General features: G+C 38.1%; 1 pseudogene; it reads right to left on the reverse strand.

The window, feature by feature from the left end:
- Positions 1 to 5,790: 5,790 nt before the first annotated feature.
- On the reverse strand, positions 5,791 to 6,734 carry LOC118833885 (annotated as a pseudogene).
- Positions 6,735 to 21,341: the final 14,607 nt, after the last annotated feature.

The raw sequence follows: 21,341 nt of genomic DNA on the forward strand, positions 1-21,341 counted from the left end.
TAAGAAATAATCTTAGAGACATGATTTGATATGTTATAATTTGAAAACTCATTAGTATGTATAATTTTGAAAAAGGTAATATTTCTGAAAAGTATTTAATCATTTTAAAATAAATCTCCATGAGCACATGTGGTAATACTCTCCCCTCCCTTAAAATAAATTGGCAAATAATTTTCTAGAGTCACTCTGATAGAAACTTTCTTAATCCTGAAACCAACCTGTTAAGGAGCCTCTCTAGTTCTCAGATAAAAGAAATATTTTTCTTTACCTGACCTATATTTGACTCTTCTGCACTTTAGCAGAACGTTCCAGATTTTGTTTTATACTAATATTACTGATGAGGTGGTGGGACCTGGACCCCAAAAGCCCTAAAACCATGTATAAGTAACCCATTCTTCCTCCCCCACCCCCACCCCAGTAAGAAAATTCTCTCCTTGTTACAGGCACAGACATAGTTAGTTGACCCTGTAATTCTTCAGATAAAAGCTATTCATTCAAGGTGCTGGCCCAAGGGCTCTTTCCCAGGGTGACTGCCCAAAGATCCTGTCTCTCATACCTGCTCAAGGTCCATGACTCTGGCAGCTAAACCAAAAACTGTCTTTTCTCTCTCAATGTCTAGTATCAACGAAGTTGTCTCTCCTGACTCCCTGAATTTTCCCATCCATAGAGCACTGATGCCTGCTCCCTAAGATACCTGAATCCCTTGCATTAAATAATTGGCATCCTTAACATTCCTTTCCCTGCCCCTTTTCTACATAACCTTTAGATTCACCCCCATTAAGTTGCAGGTTCCCTTGGAACTTTGCCCACTTCTACTGACACCACAATAAACCTTGCCACTTGACTAAGGGAAGGCTTGAGTGTGTCAATTCATTGCAACTTTGCCTTGGCATTCTTGGGGTTCCAGAACCCCAAACCTCTTCATTACCTCCATACTTCAATAAAGAATCAGGGTACTGGCAGAGCCAAGAGAGCTGAGTAAAGGCTCACCTGATCTTTCCCAAATTCCTCTCCAAAAATAATGCCTCAAATCAAATTCTAGAGAGGCAGAATCAACAAAAGATCTAAGTGAAATGATTTTCCAGAACAAGACAATTTAGAAGGTTAACAGGAAAGGTAAGTCTCAGTGGGGTTGTGGTCAAACCTGATCCCAGTGCAGGCCATACCAGGTTGCCAGCAACAGACCTTAATGACAGTTCATCAGCAGCAGGAGCAGCTTCAGGAGCTCTCAACCCACACAAAGTAAGGGGGTTGGAACACCGTTCACAAAGAGATTAAAGGGGATCTTTTGCTGGCACTGGTGGCAAGGCTCTATCACACTGCTCATACGCAATTCCAGGTTGCTATCTCAGAGCTAAGAGAAGCATTAATTCACTAATACACAGGAATAAAGAAATCCAGGGGGCACTGGTCATAGTTCCAAGGTAGGGAAGAATGCCTGTGGTTGGTAACACATCACACCATAGGCCAAGATAGCAGTGACCCAACCTCTCTTACATAGTACCACCTTAAAAGAATTGGAAAACCTACAAACCTCCCAGACATAGCTCTGAAAACAGCAGCAAGAAAGGCCTGAAGGCTGGGACAATGCCCACTCAAACCTGGGAGCAGAGCACAACTTTAACATAAAGTTGTAAGTCACAAAATAGGTTGCGAAAATGAGCAAACAATGACAAAAATAACCTAACTAAAGAATGTTACTATGATGACAGGAAAGATTAAGACACAAACTCAGTAGAGGACAGTGAAGAAAAAATTGCTACATGCAAAGCCTCAAAGAAAAGTATGAATCGGTCAGTGGCCCAAAAAGAATTCCTGAAGAGCTCAAAAAGGATTTTAAAAATAAAATAAGAAAAGTAGAAGAAAAATTGGAAAAAGTAATAAGAGCAATGCAAGAAAATTATGAAAAGAGAGTCAATAGCTTAGTAAAGGAGTAACCAAAAAACACGAAAGAAAATAATACCTTACGAAACAGAATTCTCCAAAAGAGCATCATTGGCCAAATGGAAAGAGGTACAAAAATTCAATGAAGAAAATAATTCCTTAGAAATTAGAATTGGGCAAGTGGAAGCTAATGATTTTATGCGATACTGAGAAACAATAAAATAAAGTCCAAAAATGGAAAAAAAAATACAAGAAATGTGTGATATCTTATTGGGAAAACAACTGACCTAGAAAATAGATCAAGGAGAGATAATTTAAGAATTACTGGAGTACCTAAAAGCCTTGATAATAAAAAAAGAACCTAGACATCATATTTCAAGAAATTATCAAACTGCCTTTATATCTGAGAACCTGGGGGTAAAATAGAAATTGAAGAATCTACTGATGACTTTCGGAAAGAGATTCCAAAATGAAAACTCCCAGTAATATTATAGCCTAATTCCAGAGCTCTCAGTTCAAGGAGAATATACTGCAAGCAGACAGAAAGAAAAAAAAATCAAACATTGTGGAGCCACAGTTAGAATAACACAAGATTTAGTAGCTTTTAGATTAAAGGGCAGAAAGGCTAGAACTGTGATATCCCAGAGGGCAAAGGAGCTACAATTACAACTAAGAATAGTCTAGCAAGCAAAATTGAGTATACTCTTAGAGGGAGAAAATGGATATTTAATTAAATAGAGAATTCTCAAGCATTGTTGATGAAAAGACCAGAACTGAATAGAAAATTTGACTTTCAAATACAAAGCTCAAGAGAAGCATAAAAAAGTAAACACAAAATAGAAAAAGGGATTCAATAATGTTAAGGTGTTTACATTATTACATGAGAAGATGATACTTGTAACTCCTAAGAACTTTTATCATTATAGGCAGTTAAAAGGAGCATATGTAGACAAAGGGCACAGGTGCGACTTGACTATGAGTGGATGATCTGAAAAAAAAAATAAGACTTGAGAAATAGGGATGCACTAGGAAAAGGGAAAGGAAGAGATAGAATGGGGTAAATTAGCTTACATAAAAGTGGCACAAAAGGACAAGCTTTTACATGGAGAGGAACATGAGGATGTGAAGAGTAAAGCTTGAACCTTATTCTTATCACAATTGGCTCAAAGAAGAAATAACATAAACACTGAGATGTGTAAGGAAAATTATCTTGCCTTACAAGAAATTAAGAGAGGAGAGAAATAAAAGAAGCAGGAGTGACAGAAGGGAGGGCGGATTGGGAGATGTGGTGGTCAGGGAAAAAAGAAGACTTCTGAGGAGAGACAGGGTCAGAGGGAGAGGGAGAGAAGGAGTGAGTGAGAGAGAGAGAGGGAGAGAAGGATAAATAGAGAGAATTAGGATGGAGGAGAACACACAGTTAGAAATCATAACTGTAAATGTGATTGGGATGAACTCACCCATAAAGCAGAAACAGATAGCAGAATGGATTAAAAACCAGAATTGGACTATACATTGTTTACAAGAAACACACTTGAAGCCAACAACACACACCAAGTAAAGGTAAGGGATTGGAGCCAAATCTATTATGTTTCAGCTGATGTTTAAAAACAAAAAACAAAAAAAAAAAAACAGGGGGTGGCACTCATAATCCTAGACAAAACATTTTGTTTGACAGTTTTCTTTCTTTTTAACATATTTTAAATAAATATTACTGATATATTTTCCTTTTTAAATCACTAGAGTATCCTATTTATCCCACCCCCAACATATCCCTTTCTCCTCTAGAGAGCCATACTGTATAACAAAAAATATTTTTTGAAACAAAAAAATATTTTTGGAGACAAAAAAGAAAAAAAAGTCATTACAACTCATCAATTTTTTTTAAAAGTATGAAACTATGTGCAATGTGTAACACCTGTAGACCTCCCAAATTCATGAAGTCATAGGTTGGGGAGAGTCTTCTCATATTTCTTCATTTGAGTCCTTGATCTTTATAATTTTGTCACATTTACTTTTGATTATTTTTGGTGTATCACTATTCTTTCCATTTAAATTGTTGTATTTATTTTGTATATTATTATATTTTCTCTTCTTACTTCACACTGCATTAGTTCACATAGACCTTTCTATACTTTTATATATTCACCACATCATTTCTTATAGCACAATAATACACCATAACATTCATATACCACAATTTGTTTAGCTATTTCCTAATTGATAGGAATCTACTTTGATTCCAATTTTTAGTTATCACAAAAAAATGCTGCTATAAATGATTTGGAATACATAGTGATTTTTTTTTTCTTATCAATGACTTCCATAGATTATAAGCTCAGTAATGGAGTCTCTGGACATTTTAGTCACTTCACTTACATATTTCCAAATTTCTTTACAGAATGATTGTACTATATCACAGCTCCACCAATAATGTATTAGTGAGGCTTTCTTTCCATGATCCCTCTAACATTGAGTGAAGATCATTGTTAATGACCAAGGAAATAGGACTACCTTGAGCTACACTGCCTTCCCCAACACAGAATGTTTAACAAAGTGAATCCAACTTACACAATCTCTGATGCCAAATATTTTGACGATTAAGTTATAAAATTAGACAAGAAACATTGGAATTTCATGGTGGTGAATAACAGAGACAGGCCTAAAGTCCAAGTAGAATAAGAAGAGGAGACAAAAAGCTTGTACCTAAAAAAAGAATCTTTTGTAATCTTGACCAAAATAAAAGAAATCCACAAAATTTTCTTTGGGAAGACTGTTACAAATGCTGCTGTCAATGTACTGACCTACCTCAGTGATTCCCCAATGTCAGGCCAAAAAAGATTCTGGAAACTTTCCTGGTCTCAATGTGCTCTGAATGATCAATGAGCCAACTGCTGCTATGTTGCCTATGGCTCAGACAAAAACTTTGGTGTCGAAAAAAAAAATGTGTTGATCTTTGACCTTTGAAGTAGAACTTTTGATATCTGTTCTTACCATTGAAGATGACATCTTTGAAGTCAAGTCCACAGCTGGAGATATTCATTTGGGTGGGGAAGATTTTGATGATTATATGGTCAACCATTTCTTTGCTGAGTTGAAGCAAGACCCTAAGAAGTATATAAGTGAGAACAAAAGGGCTGTCTGTAAACTGCACAACTCTTGTGGACGTGCAAAGAGTACCCTCTCTTCCAGTACCCAGGCCAGTATCGCATTTGACTCCTTCTATGAAGGTATCAACTTCTATACTTCTATCACCCATTCCCATTTTTTAAAGTTTAGTATTAAACATTAAATATTTTCTTTCACTTTAATTTTACATTATTCTGCTGGAAGGATATAGTAGCGGTGGGAGAATTAAAACAAGTTAGATGAAGCCTGGACACACTTCCATGATTATCCAGCTTGGTAAAAGTGGGTGGATTTGTTCCTGTTGCTGTATATGCAGACCAAGGCCCTGGAAAGTTGGGACGCAGTTATGGTCATTTTCAAAAGTGTGCTATGAAAAGAATGGATAGCTCTAAGCCAGATTACAAAGGAGGAATGAGGGACCATTTTCTTCCAGAAACAGAATTTCTGAAGAGACCCAGTTCTTTAGTTATTTCCAAAATGACTAGAGAAAGGAGGGTAGAAAGGAATTTCGACATGATTTTCAAAACACTGTCCATGTGAGGCAACTGGTTGCTGTTCTGAGGACAGAAATGACTTAGACAGGCTATCCCCTCCAGTTCCAAATATGGAAATTGAGAGTTGACAGCCCATTGGGTATAAGAGTGGGCTGATGCTAAGTTGGTATGGAATTTACTAATAAGTTTCTTCCATAAACAGACAGCTCAAGTATTCCTTTTGCTTCAGCAAAGAAAGCTTGAAAAAGCACTTGAGAAGCTCCTCCACTATCCCTAGTGGGTAGATTCAGAGAAGGAAGTCATCAGTGCAGCCACCTTCAAGGCCATAATAGAACTCCTGAAGGTTGAAGATGTAGTGAAAGTGGATAAAGGCTGTCATCACCACCAAGACATGGAAAATCTAATGTGATTAGAACCATATATCAAATCTGCCAGGAAAGAAGCACTTGATATACATCACAGCCATGAGGAAGAACCAACCCATCCGGCCCACTGTTATGACCTTGACAAAACCTTCTGCAATAGGGAAGTGCATGGTGGGCACAAGCTCACTCAAACCAAGTCCCAGGAACACTCCTGCTCTTGTTTGCTGGTGTTTGGGTGTGGCAAACCGGTTCCACTTGGCCACAATGATGGCAGAGATGCCCAGGCCACAGACAATGGAGAAGTAGATGAAACATAGCTGTGGAGAGCAGTAGAAGAGTAATAGAGCCAGAGGACAAAGCAGCTCCCCATGATCAGCAGAGAAATCAATTCAGGAACAGTCCAATGTGGAAAATATCCTAGAGACTTTTCCTAAATGACAAAAGATGATGTGAAAGAGCCAGGAGAAGCTGAGGCAGAGCACAGCACCTGAAGACCACTTCCTCCAAGCAGATGGGCCCAAATATTGCCAGTCTCCATGTGTATATGGAAGATGCTCCTAAAGCAGGCACAGAAGGAAGGCACGGGTGGTGTGTGGCCATGGAGAAGGTAGTCATTGTCCTTTGGCCAGTCACAGAGCACATCACACAGGATGACCCCCCAGCGTCCTTCCTATACCTTATATACAAACTCTTCCATCTTCTCCATGGCATGGTGGACTTGTAGTGGCAATGTCAGTACCTGCACCTCCTCTTTTTTTCTTGGGGTACTGGATATGTTTGTCCTTCAACTTTGGTGGAATTGGGGAGGGGCCATTTGTTTGCCCTTCTCTGTTTGGTAGAGAGGTCCTAGCTGGGTGAGCTCCATTACTCTGCTTCTCCGTTATGGCCGGTTCCCACTGTGCTGCCCCACCACAGATCATTTGCAGGAAGATATCTGGCTGGCACCCCGACAACCAGAAGCTTCAGTATGGTTGAAAGTGAAAGCTTCCCAGTCCTAGGGGCAGAGATCTCCCTTTGATGGTAGACTGGGCTGAGCTCCTGGCCAGCTGCAGCCTCCTAGGGCTCTGAAGGGGCTGCCTTCCCCATGCGGAAAGGGCCGCCAGCCTGGCCCTGGCCCCGGCTCCAGAGTCTGGTAAGGCTCCGCCTGCTGCCTCGGCCCGTCCCCGCCCCCAGGGACAAGGAGGCGCGATCCCGGAAGAAGCTCCAGAGGCCGCTGCAAACCCCGGGCCGCAGCGCTTGCCGTACCATGGCTCCTTGCCCCCACCGGCTACCATTTAGAAGAGTTGAATGTTGACTTCTTACATGGACCTTACCGGACCCTGTGGAAAAGGCCCTAAGGGATTCCGAAATAGATAAATTAGAGATTAATTACATTATCTTGGTCTGTGGATCCACTGGTATCTCCCAGATACAGAAACTTCTGCAGAACTTCTTAAATGGCAAGGAGCTCAAGAAGGGCATGGATCACAATGAGGCTATTGACAATGACGCATCTATCCAGGCTGCCATCTTGTCTGGAGAGAAATCTGAGAATGTTTAGGCCTTTTGGATATCACTCTTATTGCCTTTGGTATTCAAACTGGTGGAGTTATGACAATTCTAATCAAACAAAATATCATCATCTCTACCAACTGGACACAGACCTACTCAAAGAACCAATTAGTTGTGGTTCCCCCTGACAAGGTTTATGAAGGTAAGAAATCGATGACAAAATAACCTGATTGGAAATTTTGAGCTTACAGGAATCTCCCTCCACCCCTTTTACCTCAAGGTTGTTCCTCAGATTGAAGCAAGGAAAACAAGGTCACCATCACAAACAACAAATATTGTTTGAGCAAAGAAAACATTGTGTGTATGGTGGAGGAAGCTGAGAAATACAGACTGAAAAAGAGAGGCAGAAAGACAAGGTGTCTTCCAAAAATTCACTTGAATGTTATGCTTTCAACATGAATGCTAGAGTAAAGGATAAGAAATTTTAAGGGAAAACTGGAATTAAAGAAAAAAAAAACCCTAACAAATATAATCAAATAATTAACTGGTTGGTTCTTACCAGACTGCTAAAATATTCCCCTGGTGGAATGAGCAGATGAAAACAATTTGTAAAGGCATCTGAAGCAAGCACTGTGCAGTGCTTAGAGCTTGCTCAGACATGGAAGATGCCAAGGTCATACATTGTATCCCAGGCCATTGCCAGTTTTCCTGACTTTTGTCTTGGGACTAGACTTCCTTGACTTTGAAAGAGAGTGAGGGTGATAACTTTGTGCAACTCTGCCTCAAAATAGCACCCTGTGATGTCATTGGTCCTCTTTGAAAATGAAGGAAAAATAATTACCAGACGGCTAAGAGGGAGTAATTTCAGCATCAGCAGAAAGAATTGGAGATCTGCAACTTACTAAACTGTATCAGAGTGAAGAAGGTATGCCTGGTGGGTTTGCAGATGGTAGAGTAGCCCCATTAAAGAGGTCAGCTACAAATGCCAACAGAACATTCCACACAGCTTTCCAAAAATTCAAGGGCTCAAAATTGTAGCCAAGGCAGTAGGGATTTAAAGAACATTTTAGTTGTTGTGTAAATCTGTGCATTCTGAATAGTTGATGTGTGTAGGGGGAAAAAGTGAACAGCATTGCATTTTATCAATTCTATATTGCTGGTTTTTTTTGGTAATGTCTGACTCCTCATGACTTGGGGTTTTCTTGGCAAAGATATTGAAGTAGTTTGCCATTTCGTTCTCCACCTCATTTTACAGATGAGCAAATTGAGGCAAACAGAGTTAATTGACTTGCCCAAAGTCACACAGCTACTAAGTGACTGAGGCTAGATTTGAGCTTAGGAAAATGAGCCTTCTTGATTTGAGGTCTCACACTCTATGCATTGCATCACCTACCTACCAGCCCTGTGAGTTCTGTATACAAGTGAAAATGCACTTCTTATCCTGAAGGAAAAAAAAAAACTACTTAAAATTTGCAAAACCCCCCAAAAGCCTTTTAGTTTCAAGTCCCTCTTCTGATGAAACCACAGTATTCTATTCCTTCAGTTACTTTGGTTTTATAGATTTAAGGTAGTTCTATTATTTAGTTTTTAAATTTCATTTGTTACCTCTTTCCAAAAATCCTTCTTTTCATCATCTATACTCTCTTTCTACTTACTCTAGATCTTCTTTCTCTGATTCATGACTCCTATAATTACCTTGACTCTCTGTTTTCTTTGTGTTTTTCATGCTATCAAAAATTCCAAGGTATCCATTCTAGGTTCTCACCTCGAGACACTTTCTGTCACAGTCTTGTAGGATATATGTCGTGGGTTCCCCTTTAACATCATAGCTCATTTCCAGAGCAATTATTATTATTATTGATAACAAAAAATTAATAAGAATAGCTAATTTTATATAGCACTTAATTGTGAGCTAGGCACCATTCTAAGCACTTTACTTTTGTAAATATATATAAGTTTTAAAAGTATGTTTCAATCTGCTTTCAGATTTCATCAGTTCATTCGCTGGAGGTGGATAGCATTTTTCATCATGCATCCTTTGGAATTGTCTTGGATCATTGTCTTCAGAGTTGTTAAGTCTTTATTGATCATCCTTACAATAATGCTGTGGCTGTGCACAATGTAATCCTGGCTCTGCTCCCTTCACTTTGCATTTCTTTTTTCTTCTGACATTATCCTAGCCTGCTTTTCTTATATACAATAGCATTCCATTACAATCATATACTACAACTGGTTCAGTCATTCACCAATTAATGGGCATTCGTTAGATTAGCAGTTCTTTCCTACCACAGAAACTGCTGCTATATACACACATATACAGTACTTAGTACTTTTTCATGTTCCCCTAATTTACTTATTATATAACCCTTTATGTCTAAATCATTTGTGTATTTTAACCTTGTCTAGGTCTATGGTGTGATATGTTGGTCTATGCCTAGTTTCTGCAAAACTGCTTTCGAGTATTCCTAGCATTTTTTTCCAAATGGTGAGTGATTACTCCAAAAGTTTGGATCTTTGAGTTCATCAAACAATAGATTTGTTATGCTCATTCACTACTGTGTATTGTGTACCTAGTTTAATCCACTGATCTACCACTTTATTTCTTAGCCAGTACCAAATTGCTTTGATTATTATTGCTTTGTAATATAGTTTGAAACCTGGTACTGCTAGGCTGCCTTCCTCACCATATTTTTGTCCTTGATTTCCTTGATATTAATAACTTTTTGTTTTTACAAATAATTTTATTATTATTTTTCTAGCTCTATAAAATTTTTTTTTCTTTTTTCTACTTTCTTCTTTTCTTATTTTTTCCATTTGCACATAAAGAAAAATTTTAATTTTTGTATTTTCTTTTAAATTTTGAGTTCCAAAGTTTCTCTTTGCCATCTTAACCTCCCCCCACACTGAGACAGTAAGCAATTTGATATATGTTATACAAGTTTAATCATGCAAAACATATTACCATATTAGTCATTTTGTGAAAGAAGACACAGACATAAAGAAAAAAAAGTACAGAGATTGAAAAATATTATGCTTTGATCTATATTCAGACTCCATCTGTTCCTTCTCTGGAGGTTGATGGCATTTCTCATTATAACTCCTTTGAAATTATCTTAGATCATCATATTGCTGAGAATAGCTAAGTCATGCACTGTGATTACTGTACAGTATTGCTATTACTGTGCACAAGGATGTCCTGGTTCTGCTCACTTTATTTTGCATCAGTTCATAAAACTCTTTCCAGGTTTTTTGGAAATCTGCCTGCTCATCATTTCTTATAGCGCAGTAATATTCTATTACAATTACATGCCACGACTTGTTCAACAATTCCCATATTGATGGGCGTACCCTCAATTTCCAATTCTTTACCACTATAAAAAGAGCTGCTATAAATATTTTTTCTACAAGTGGGTCCTTCCAATCCCCCCACTTTTTTTAATCTCTTTAGGATACAGACTTAGTAGTGGTTTTGCTGGATCAAAGGGTATGCACAATTTTATAGCTCTTTGGGCATACTTCTAAATTATTCTCCATAATGATAGGATAACTCTACCAATAATGCATTATTTTCCCAATTTTCCCACATCCCCTTCAACATTTTTTATTTTACTTTTCTGTCATATTACCCAATCTGAGAGGTTTGAGATGGTATCTCAGAGTTGTTTTAATTTACAGTTCTCTAATCAGTCGTGATTTAGAGTATTTTTTTTCCCTTGTGACTATAGATAGCTTTGATTTCTTCATCTGAAAACTACCTGTTCATATATTTTGACCATTTATCAATTGGGAAATGACTTGTATTCTTATCAATTTGACTCAGTTCTCTATATATTTGAGAAATGAGGCCCTTACTGGCTGTAAAAAATTGTTTCCCAGCTTTCTTCTTTTCTTCTGGTCTTGGTTGTATTGGTTTTGTTTGTACAAAACCTTTTTAATTTAACATAATCAAAATCTTTCTTTTTGCATCTATTAATGCTCTCTATCTCTTGTTTGCTCACAAATTCTTCCCTTCTCTATAGATCTAATAGGTAAACTATTCCTTGCTCTCCTTGTTTGCTTATGATATCACCCCTTATGTTTAAATCATGTTCCCATTTTGATCTTATCTTGGTATACAGTGTAAGATGTTGGTCTATACCTAGTTTCTGCCATACTGTTTTCTAGTTTTCCTAGACATTTTTGTCAAATAGTAAGTTCTTGTCCCAAAGGCTACAGTCTTCATGTTTATCAAATATTAGATTATCATGGTCATTTACTATTGAGTCATATACACTCAATCTATTCCACTGATTCACCACTCTTTTTCTTAGCCAGTACCAGATAGTTTTGATGATTACCACTTTGTAATATAGAGATCTTGTATGACTAGCCCGTCTTCATTCACATTTGTTTTCATTAATTCCTTTGATATTCTGGACCTTTTGTTCTTCCAGATGAATTTTATTGTTTTTTTCAAGACCTGTAAAATGATTTTTTGTTAATCTTATTGGTATGGCACCGAATATGTAATTTAGATAGAACTGCCATTTTTATTATATTGGCTCAACCTACCCATGAAGCAATTAATATTTTTTCAGTAATTTAGATACAACTTTATTTGTGTGAAAAGTGTTATGTAATTGTGTTCATATAGTTCCTGGGTTTGTTTTGGCAGGTACACACTCAAGTATTTTATATTGCCTACAGTTATTTTCAGTGGAATGTCTTTTTTCAATCTCTTGCCGCTAAGCTTTGTTGGTAATATGTAGAAATGCTGATGATTTCTATGGGTTTATTTTATATCCCATAACTTTGCTAAAGTTGTAAATTATTTCAACTAGTTTTTTTTTTTAAGTTGCTTTTCTAGGATTCTCTAAGTATACTATCACATCATCTACAAAGAGTGATAGTTTTGTTTCCTCATTGCCTATTCTAATTCCTGAATTGTTTTTCTTCTCTTATTGCAATATCAAACATATCTAGTACAATATTGAATAATACTGGTTTTAAATGGGAATCCTAACTTTATCTCTGATCTTATTGGGAAGGCTTATCCCCATTCTAGCTAATTTTTTAAATAGATATTACTTATCATTTTGAGGAAAACTCCATTTATTCCTATGCTCTCTAGTTTTTTTCTAGGTGTTATATTTTGTCAAAAGGTTCTTCAGCATCTAATCTTCAGCATCTGTTGAGATAATCATATGATTTCTACTGGTTTTGGTATTTACATGGTTAATTATGCTGTTAGTTTTTCTAGTATTGAGCCAGCCCTGCATTCCTGGCATGAAATCCCACCTATCATAGTATATGATCATTGTGACATTTTGCTGTAATTTTCTTGCTAATGTTTTATTTAAAATTTTTGCAACAATATCCATTAGGGAAATTGGTCTATATAGTTTTCTTTCTCTGTTTTGGCTCTTCCTGGTTTAGGTACCTGTACCGTATTTGTATCACAAAAGGAAGTTGGTAGGATTCCCTTTTTACCTATTTTCCCAAATAGTTTATATAGTAATGGAATTAATTGTTCTTTAAATGTTTGGTAGAATTCTGGCTCTAGAAAATTTTTTCATTAGGGAATTCATTGTTGGCTTGTTCAATTTCTTTTTCTAATATGGGGTTAATTAAAAATTCTATGTCCTTTTCTGTTAATCTGGGCAATTTGTATTTTTGTAAATATTCATCCATTTCACTTAGATTATTAGCTATCTTGCCATATAGTTGTGCAAAATAGCTACTAATTATTTCTTTAATTTCCTCTTCTTTTGGTGGTGAATTCACTCTTTTCATTTTTGATAATGGTCACTTGCTTCTCATTTTTTTAAATCAAATTAACCAATTGTTTATTTTATTATTGTTATTTTTTCATAAAACCAACTCCTACTTTTATTCACTAGTTCAATGGTTTTCTTACTTTCAATTTTACTAATCTCCTTTGATTTTCAGGATTTCTAATTTAGTGTTTCATTGAGAATTTTTAATTTGTTCTTCTTCTAGAGGTTTTTTTTTCAGTTGCATGCACAATTCATTGATATGCTCTTTCTCCATTTTATATCTCTAAGTATTTAGAGATATAAATTTCCCCTAAGTAGTGCTTTGGCTATATACCATAAATTTTGATATGTTGTGTCATTGCTGACATTCTATTTAATGAAATTATCGATTGTTTCTATGATTTGTTCTTTGACCCATTCATTCTTTAGAATTAGATTATTTAGTTTCCAATTAATTTTAATCTATCTTTCCATAGCCATTAATTAAATGTAATTTTATTGCATCATGATCTGAAATGGATGCAATTAATATTTCTGCCTTTCTGCATTAGATTTGAAGTTTTTATTCTCTAATATATGGTCAGTTTTCTGTAGGTGTCCTGTACTGCTGAGACAAAAGGTGTATTCTTTTCTTTTCCCATTCAGATTTCATCAGAGTTCTGTTCTATTCAACTCCTCAAATTCTTTCTTGATTATTTTATGGTTAGATGTATCTATTTCTGAGGGGAAAGTTGAAATCCCCTATAGTTTATTTCTATTTCTCCTTACTCACTTAACTTCTCCTTTAGAAATATTTTATTATATCATTTGGTGCATATGTGGTTAGTATCAGTTTGACTTCATTGCTTTTGGTACCTTTTAGCAAGATATAAATTTTTTACCTGTATCTGTTAATTAAATGTATTTTTGCTTTTTCTATGGTCTGAAATCATGATTGCTACCTCTGTCTTTTAGTTTTTACTTCAGCTGAAGCATATATATTCTTCTTTAGCCTTTTGCCTTTACTCTGTGTGCCTCTGCTTCAAAATGTATTACTTGTAAATAATATATTATAGAATTCTAGGTTTTTAATCCACTTCGCTTTCCATTTCTGTTTTATAGGTGAGTTTATCCCATTCATATTCACAGTTATGATTACTATGTATTTCCCTCCATCCTATTTTTCCCTCCATCTCTCTCTCTCTCTCTCTCTCTCTCTCTCTCTCTCTCTCTCTCTTTCTCTCTCTCTCTCTCTCTGCCCCCCCACCTCCTTCCCCCGCTTTGACCTTATTTCTCCTCACCAGCATTTTGCTTCCAACCACCACCTCCCACAATCTACCCTCCCTTCTATCACGACCCCTTTGTTGTCCCCCTCTGCTCCTACTTCTCTATAGGGTAAAATAAGATTTCTATGCCCAACTAAGTGCGTAAGTTATTCACGTTTTGAGGCAAATCTAATGAGAATAAGATCCCTCTCCTCTTTCCCTTCACAGTAATAGGTCTTTCACACCCTTCATGTGAGATAATTTACCTCATTCTACCTCTCCCTTTCTTCTTATCCCAGGGTAATTATCTTTCTCACCCCTTATTTTTTTATATCATCTCATCAAAGTCAACTTATACACTTACTTTCTATCTATGTATACTCCTTCTAACTGCCCCAATAGTGATACAGTTCTTTTTTTTTAACTTATACAAAGCTTTATCAGTGCTTTTGGTTTATGCATCACAGCCATTTCTAGAAACATCTCCCTTCCCCTCCACTGAGCCCTAGTATTTTGACAAAAACAATGAAGCAAAAACTTCTGATACAGTGACCTGTCTGACCATGTATACAGCATTCTGTCTCAGTAATACCCTGTCTGTCTGCCAAGAGGATGAGAGGTATGTTTTACTGTATACTCATCAGAACAGATACTCCTTTTTTGTTTACCCAGAATCTACTTTTTTTTAGCAGTCTCCATTTCTCATCGCAGTCATTGTGCATATTTTTCTAAGTCTTCTTTCACTCTGCATCAGTTCATGGATATCTTCTCACATCTCTCTGAATTCTTCTAGGCACCATGTCTTAATTCACAAGAATATTCCATTATATTCCTGTACTATAAGTTTATATAGATATTCCTCTGTCTGTGGGCAGCCACTTTTTTTCCCTAGTTCTTCAGTCACCCCAAAGGGGTATAACTGGTCTCTCCCATATGTGGGAGAATTTCGGAGTCCAAACTCTTTATAATTGAGATGAATCTCAAACGTAATTTCATGTTAGTCACTTAGCTCAGAGGTTCTTAACTTGGGATACATGGGCAGATGTCAGGGGATCCAAGAAAAAAGAATCCACCTTTATTTCAAAATAATTGGTTTTCTTTGCAAACTTCTTTATTTTATGCATTTTAAAAACATTCTCCTAAGAAAGTGCATTGTAAACCTTACAGGGCTTTATGTTAATATTATTGTTATATTATATGTATATGTATATATACACATATGCATACATGTGTATACATAAAAAATAGAGGCTTCACCAGACTGCCAAGAATCCATGACCCACTTAAAAAGATTAAGAACACTTAAATTAGCTTGATTTAGTCTTAAATAGTTAACTAGAGCTTTCTAGGTGCTCTCTGGGGTCATGACTTTAGTCAGCTGACTTTGAATCTGGGTTACAATTTTCATTAACTTACCCTCATTCTCAGCCCTCTAAGGCTAGGCAGTTTTCTTCTACTCCCCACTTCTTCCCTCTTCTCTGTCCCTGCCAGTTTTGGCTTCTAGATGACCAGAGTTCTTTTTCCTTTGGGCCCAAGGCTCAACCTTCTTTGGCTTCTGGTTAAAAGTATTGTTTTGGTAATTACTTCTCCAACTGAGGCTGATATCCTCTTGGCTGGTAGTAACAGGAAATCACTGACTAATGTTTTAATTGTGGACATCAAACTCCTGGCTGAGCTGCCCATCTCCATTGGCATTTACTAGGTTTCATTTTCCAAGATGCAAATCTTCCTGACTTCTTTGTTTGTTTGTCTTTTATTTAATATATTTAGTTTTCAGCTTTGATTTTCACAAGAGTTTGAATTACAAATTTTCTCCCCATTTCTACCCTCCCCCCCACTCCAAGATGGCATATATTCTGGTTGCCCCATTCCCCAGTCAGCCCTCCCAAATGTCACCCCTCTCCCCTCCCATCCCCCTTTCCCGTCTTCTCTTGTAGGGCAAGATAAATTTCTGTTGCCTGTGTATGTTATTTCCTAGTTGCATGCAAAAACTTTTTTTTGTTGTTGTTTTTGAACGTCTGTTTTTAAAACTTTGAGTTCCAAATTCTCTCCCTTCTTCCCTCCCCTCCCACCCTCCCTAAGAAGGCAAGCAATTCAACATAGGCCACATGCGTATCATTATGTAAAACCCTTCCACAATACTCATGTTGTGAAAGATTAACTATGTTTTGCTCCTTCCTATCCTGTCCCCCTTTATTGAATTTTCTCCCTTGACCCTGTCCCTTTTCGAAAGTGTTTGTTTTTGATTACCTCCTCCCCTTGTCTGCCCTCCCTTCTATTGTCCCCCCTTTTTTATCTTCTTCCTCCTTCTTTCCTGCGGGGAAGATACCCAATTGAGTGTGTATGGTATTCCCTCCTCAGGTCAAATGTGATGAGAGCAAGATTTACTCATTTCTCGTCACCTGCCGCCTCTTTCCTTCCTAGAGAATCGCTTTTTCTTGCCACTTTTATGTGAGATAATTTACCCCATTCTATGTCTCCCTTTCTCCCTCTCTCAATATATTCCTCTCTCATCCCTTAATTTGATTTTTTTTTTAGATATCATCCCTTCATATTCAACTCAACCTGTGCCCTCTGTGTGTGTGTGTATACGTGTGTGTGTATACACCTACATATATACATACATAGACACACACATATGTATATACATGTATACCACACACACACACACACACATATATATATATATATATATATGCATATTCCTTTCAGCTGCTATGATATTGAGGTCTCATGAATCATACAGATCATCTTTCCATGTAGGAATGTAAACAAAGCAGTTCAACTTTAGTAAGTGCCTTATGATTTCTCTTTCTTGTTTATCTTTTCATGGATACAGGGGATTATTCACCACCTAATATAGATTTTTTAAAGTCATGTACAGAAGATAGAAGCAAGGGCACATAACTGATAATAAATACAGAAGTGTGGCATGACCCTGTGTGAGAAGTATTAAAGGTCAGAATGAATCTGATAAGAAAACCTAGACAACAAAAGGGTTTCATACACTAAGACTTTTGGGACACATTGTATTGCTCGTCTAAGGGAATGATGGAGAATATTTTTTTCTTCAGTTCAAGATGCCTTCCTGGTTGCCATCCCTAAAGAGAAGGGAAGACTTACTAAAAGTTTATATCCAAAAACCCAACCCCTTTCAAACACATGCCAATTATACAATAGACCATCACAAGTAGACCCATTTACCCAAGCAGATATCAAACAGAAATCAGAGAAGCTATCTGAATTAGAAGATGGCAGATATTACATAGAGTGGGTGAGCTCTACCTCTGGGAATAAGGTATCTCTGCTCTACCAAGACCTTATCCAAGGAAAAAATTCCCCAAAGTGTCTGAGGAGGCAAACTGGAAATTAAGGACATGTCGAGGAGCTGGCTTTGGGTTTACTGGCTAGATTCTTTCTCTCTCTCTCTCTCTCTCTCTCTCTCTCTTCTCTCTCTCACTCTCATCCCTCTCCCTCTCTCTCTCACACTCTCTACCCTCACTCTCTCTCTCTCTCTCACTCTCTCTCTCTCTCTACTCTCTCTCTCTCTCTCCCCCCCCTCTCTCTCTCTCTCCCTCTCTCTCTCTCTCTCTCTCTCTCTCTCTCTCTCTCTCTCTCTCTCCTGTCTCCCTCCCTCCCTCCCTCCCAAAACCTTAAATCCAGTTCACTCTGAAGCTCATAGATTGGACCACAATAGGTCCCTGCCCAAGCTCCACTTAATGGTTGTATTTTGGGCCCTCCTGTCTTAGAGTCAATGTCAATGGTAACTGGTTCTCTTGGAACAGCAACTCTGAGGGTCTTCCCTTCCCAGCTGGATTTTTTTCTTTTTTTTCTAGTTAAAGGGGCCATACCTTGATTCACTTCTTAAAGAGGCCTATTCATTGAATGGGCGTTACCTCACTCTAAGTGAGTATATGAAAAGGCCTTAGCCCAAAAGGGCCAGGATCTCCCATTGCATCCTGGGTCATCTCCAGTTATCCTGATGAATATCTGGTCATTGGATCAATATGGCTCTGGAGAAAGTGAGGTGGGTGACCTTGCACAGCCCTCCCTCATCACAATCAAAGTCAACTGCAAGTCATGCCATCATTTCTCTCATATCACAGTCCTCTTTGGAAACAAAGGACAAACACTACAATGTTTTGATCTTCCTTGTCACCAAAGTAAGATTCTGTAGTCTGACTTTTTTTTCTGCCCTTGCTCATTTCACCAGCCAATTACTTGACTTTTGAGCTCTTTGTTAAGGTAGGACTCTGCTTCCAAGGTGGAGGGCAAACTGTCCCAACTTTCAGGGGTTTTGTGCAACTGTTTTCAGAGATACTTCTAGAGACCTGTAAATCTTCAGCTCTTCCAAGGCTGTATGATCAAAAGAGAGGTGTTTACTCCTCTCCTGGTCTGTGCTGTGGTCTGTGAGTGACCACCAGCACTCTTTTCTGCCTTGGCAACTGTGAGGAGGATTCCCTCTCCACTGTTGTCACAAACTCTACCATGCCCGTGCTTCTTCTCACCCCAGGACCTCCACCAACAACTGAAACCCAGATTGAAGCATGCAGAAAGCAAGAGAATCCTGCCTCAGCAGCAGCAAATAGATCCCTTCAATCCCCACTCTGATCAGCCACTCAATCCCTTCACTGTCTGTAGGCCAGAGAGCTCCAAAAGTACTTGTTGCTGTTGCTGCTTCCCCTGCTGCTACCCTGGGGCTGGGGACAAACCATGCTCCTCTGTCACCCAGGTCCTACAGACTTTTCCTACTGACCTTCTAAGTTGTCTTTGGCATTTGTGGGTTGAGAAGTCTGGAAATCACCACAGCTGCCACTGATTCAGTCCCCTGAGGCCTACTCTGGCCCTATCTATGCCAGTACAGTCCACACTGGACTGCACTCTTCTCTCAGACTGGTACAACAGACCTATCCTGTCGACCTTCCAGGTTATCTTGGGCTGGAAATTTGTTTTACTCTGTCATTTTGTAGGTTCTCCTGCTCTGGAATTTGTTTAGAGTCATTTTTACAGGTATTTGGAGGTGTTTGGGGGGGGACTCAAGCAAGTCCCTGCTTTTACTCCACCATCTTGACTCTGCCTGCCCCCCCCAATCTCTTTTGTCCTGATTCAGTTTCTAAAAATGTTTCAAACTCTTCTTCATATTTTATCATCTGTCCTTTGTCCTATATGATTAAGCTCAGACTTGCACTATAAGTCACCTTGGGCTTTTTGCTCTACTTAAGAGTGAGCTCCATCACTCTTTAGAACACATCATTCCATTTCTTCCTCATTTTTCTAGTCAGTGTGTAATAATAGTCTTATATTGTTCCATTATTTCCTATGTATTTGCAGGTATTTTCCTTGATGGCTTGCAGACTTTGTTTCTGAATTGAATTGTTATGTTTAACCACTAAGTATCTTGGAGATTGCAGCCTTGTTATTTTTTTTTCCCTGGATGTGCTCTGTGAATCCTTTCAATAGGGCTTTCACTTTCCATGTTTAGAAGTTCTGTGCAGTTCTTTTCTATTATTTCCTTCATTATTATACTGTTAATTTTTTTATCCTGTCATTTTTTGCTGGAACACCTATGATCCTTAGGTTGTCTCTGCTCATTCTTTAGGTTCTAGTATGATGTTTTGTTTACATAGTAAGTATATTTTCTTTTAATGTTATTATTTCTTCTCTTGTTGTAGGTTGACCTTTAGTTCTCTGTATTTATGTTCCCAAACTTTTGTTCTCTCATTTGTTTTTGTTTTGTTTGTTTTGTTTTTTTGGTGAGGCTTCCCAATGCAGATTTGAGTTTTTCTTTTTTGCTCATATTTGTTGTGCAGGACATACATTCTGCACTCAAAATTCTCATTTCTCTTTTAAACCACACAGAAACCATTTGTTGTGGCTCCATGTCCTCAAATTCCACAGGGTCCTTTTTCTCATGCATCATTTTCTTTTTTTGGAAGTTTTTATTTGTGGATGCCTGAACTCATTTACTAGATCCAGGAGCCATATTTTCTATAGTTGTTAATGTTTTTCCTATATATTTATCTGTTATGTTTCAAGGCCTTTGAAGTTTTTTTTCTTCCTAAAATCTTTTGTTCTTTCAGTCTTTCAGTTTTATCCCCCACCCCACCCCACCCAGCCACCTTATTTGCCTTATCACTCACTTCCTGGCTCCCTTACCTCTGACTGTGGTTTCCTTAGTGTTTGGGTCTTAAAGTTTCTTTAACTCCTTCAAATATGGGTATTTCATGGTTCCCCAGCCTCTAGTCTCCCCCAGTTCCCCTAGTGACTTTTGGATGATTGAAACTGGCTCCAGTTGGATGCTGTACTTGTGCCCTCAGGCTTGCTTGGTAGAATGCTGCATAGTACCCCACATGTAGAGTGTTCTATCCTGGTCACCGCTCTCTCTCTCTTTCTCTCTCTCTCTCTCTCTCCTTCCCCCCCCCCCCATTTCTCTTTCTCTCTCTCCCCCAGTTCTCTAGCTTAGAACTAGGAATTCAAAACTTGCTTTCTCTGGCTCTGGTGATTCTGGATTGCAGCCACTGCCAGGGTTTTGCTCCAAAAGGGATGTTGCCAAATTGGCTGCCAAGCAAACTTGCACAGGTTAGAGCCAGGCTAGGGTCATTGTAGCCTTGGAAAGAGGGATGTGGGGTGCAGCTTGGTGGTGCAGTGAGTAGAGAACCAGCCCTGGAGTCAAGGGGACCTGTCTTCAAATCCAGCCTCAGACACTTGATACACCTACTGGTTGTGTGACCTTGGGCAAGTCATGTAACCCCAATTGCCTTGCCTTCCCCCTTCCAAAAAAATAAACAAAGAGGAATGGGGGTGGGCTACATGGGTAGGTTTTGTAGCCTTGCTTCTGATAGCATGGGAGTTAGAAAAGAGGTGTTTGCTCATGGTCAGTGTCAGTTCCTGGGTTTGTGAGGATGTGTTTTTTTCTTTTTTTTAGCCTTCTTTTGGATTTTTTTGTGTCCTAAAAATTCATGGAAACAGCTGAAGTTGTTT

This window comes from Trichosurus vulpecula, chromosome 1 (genome assembly GCF_011100635.1).
Source record: "Trichosurus vulpecula isolate mTriVul1 chromosome 1, mTriVul1.pri, whole genome shotgun sequence".
NCBI classification, from domain to species: Eukaryota; Metazoa; Chordata; class Mammalia; order Diprotodontia; family Phalangeridae; genus Trichosurus; species Trichosurus vulpecula.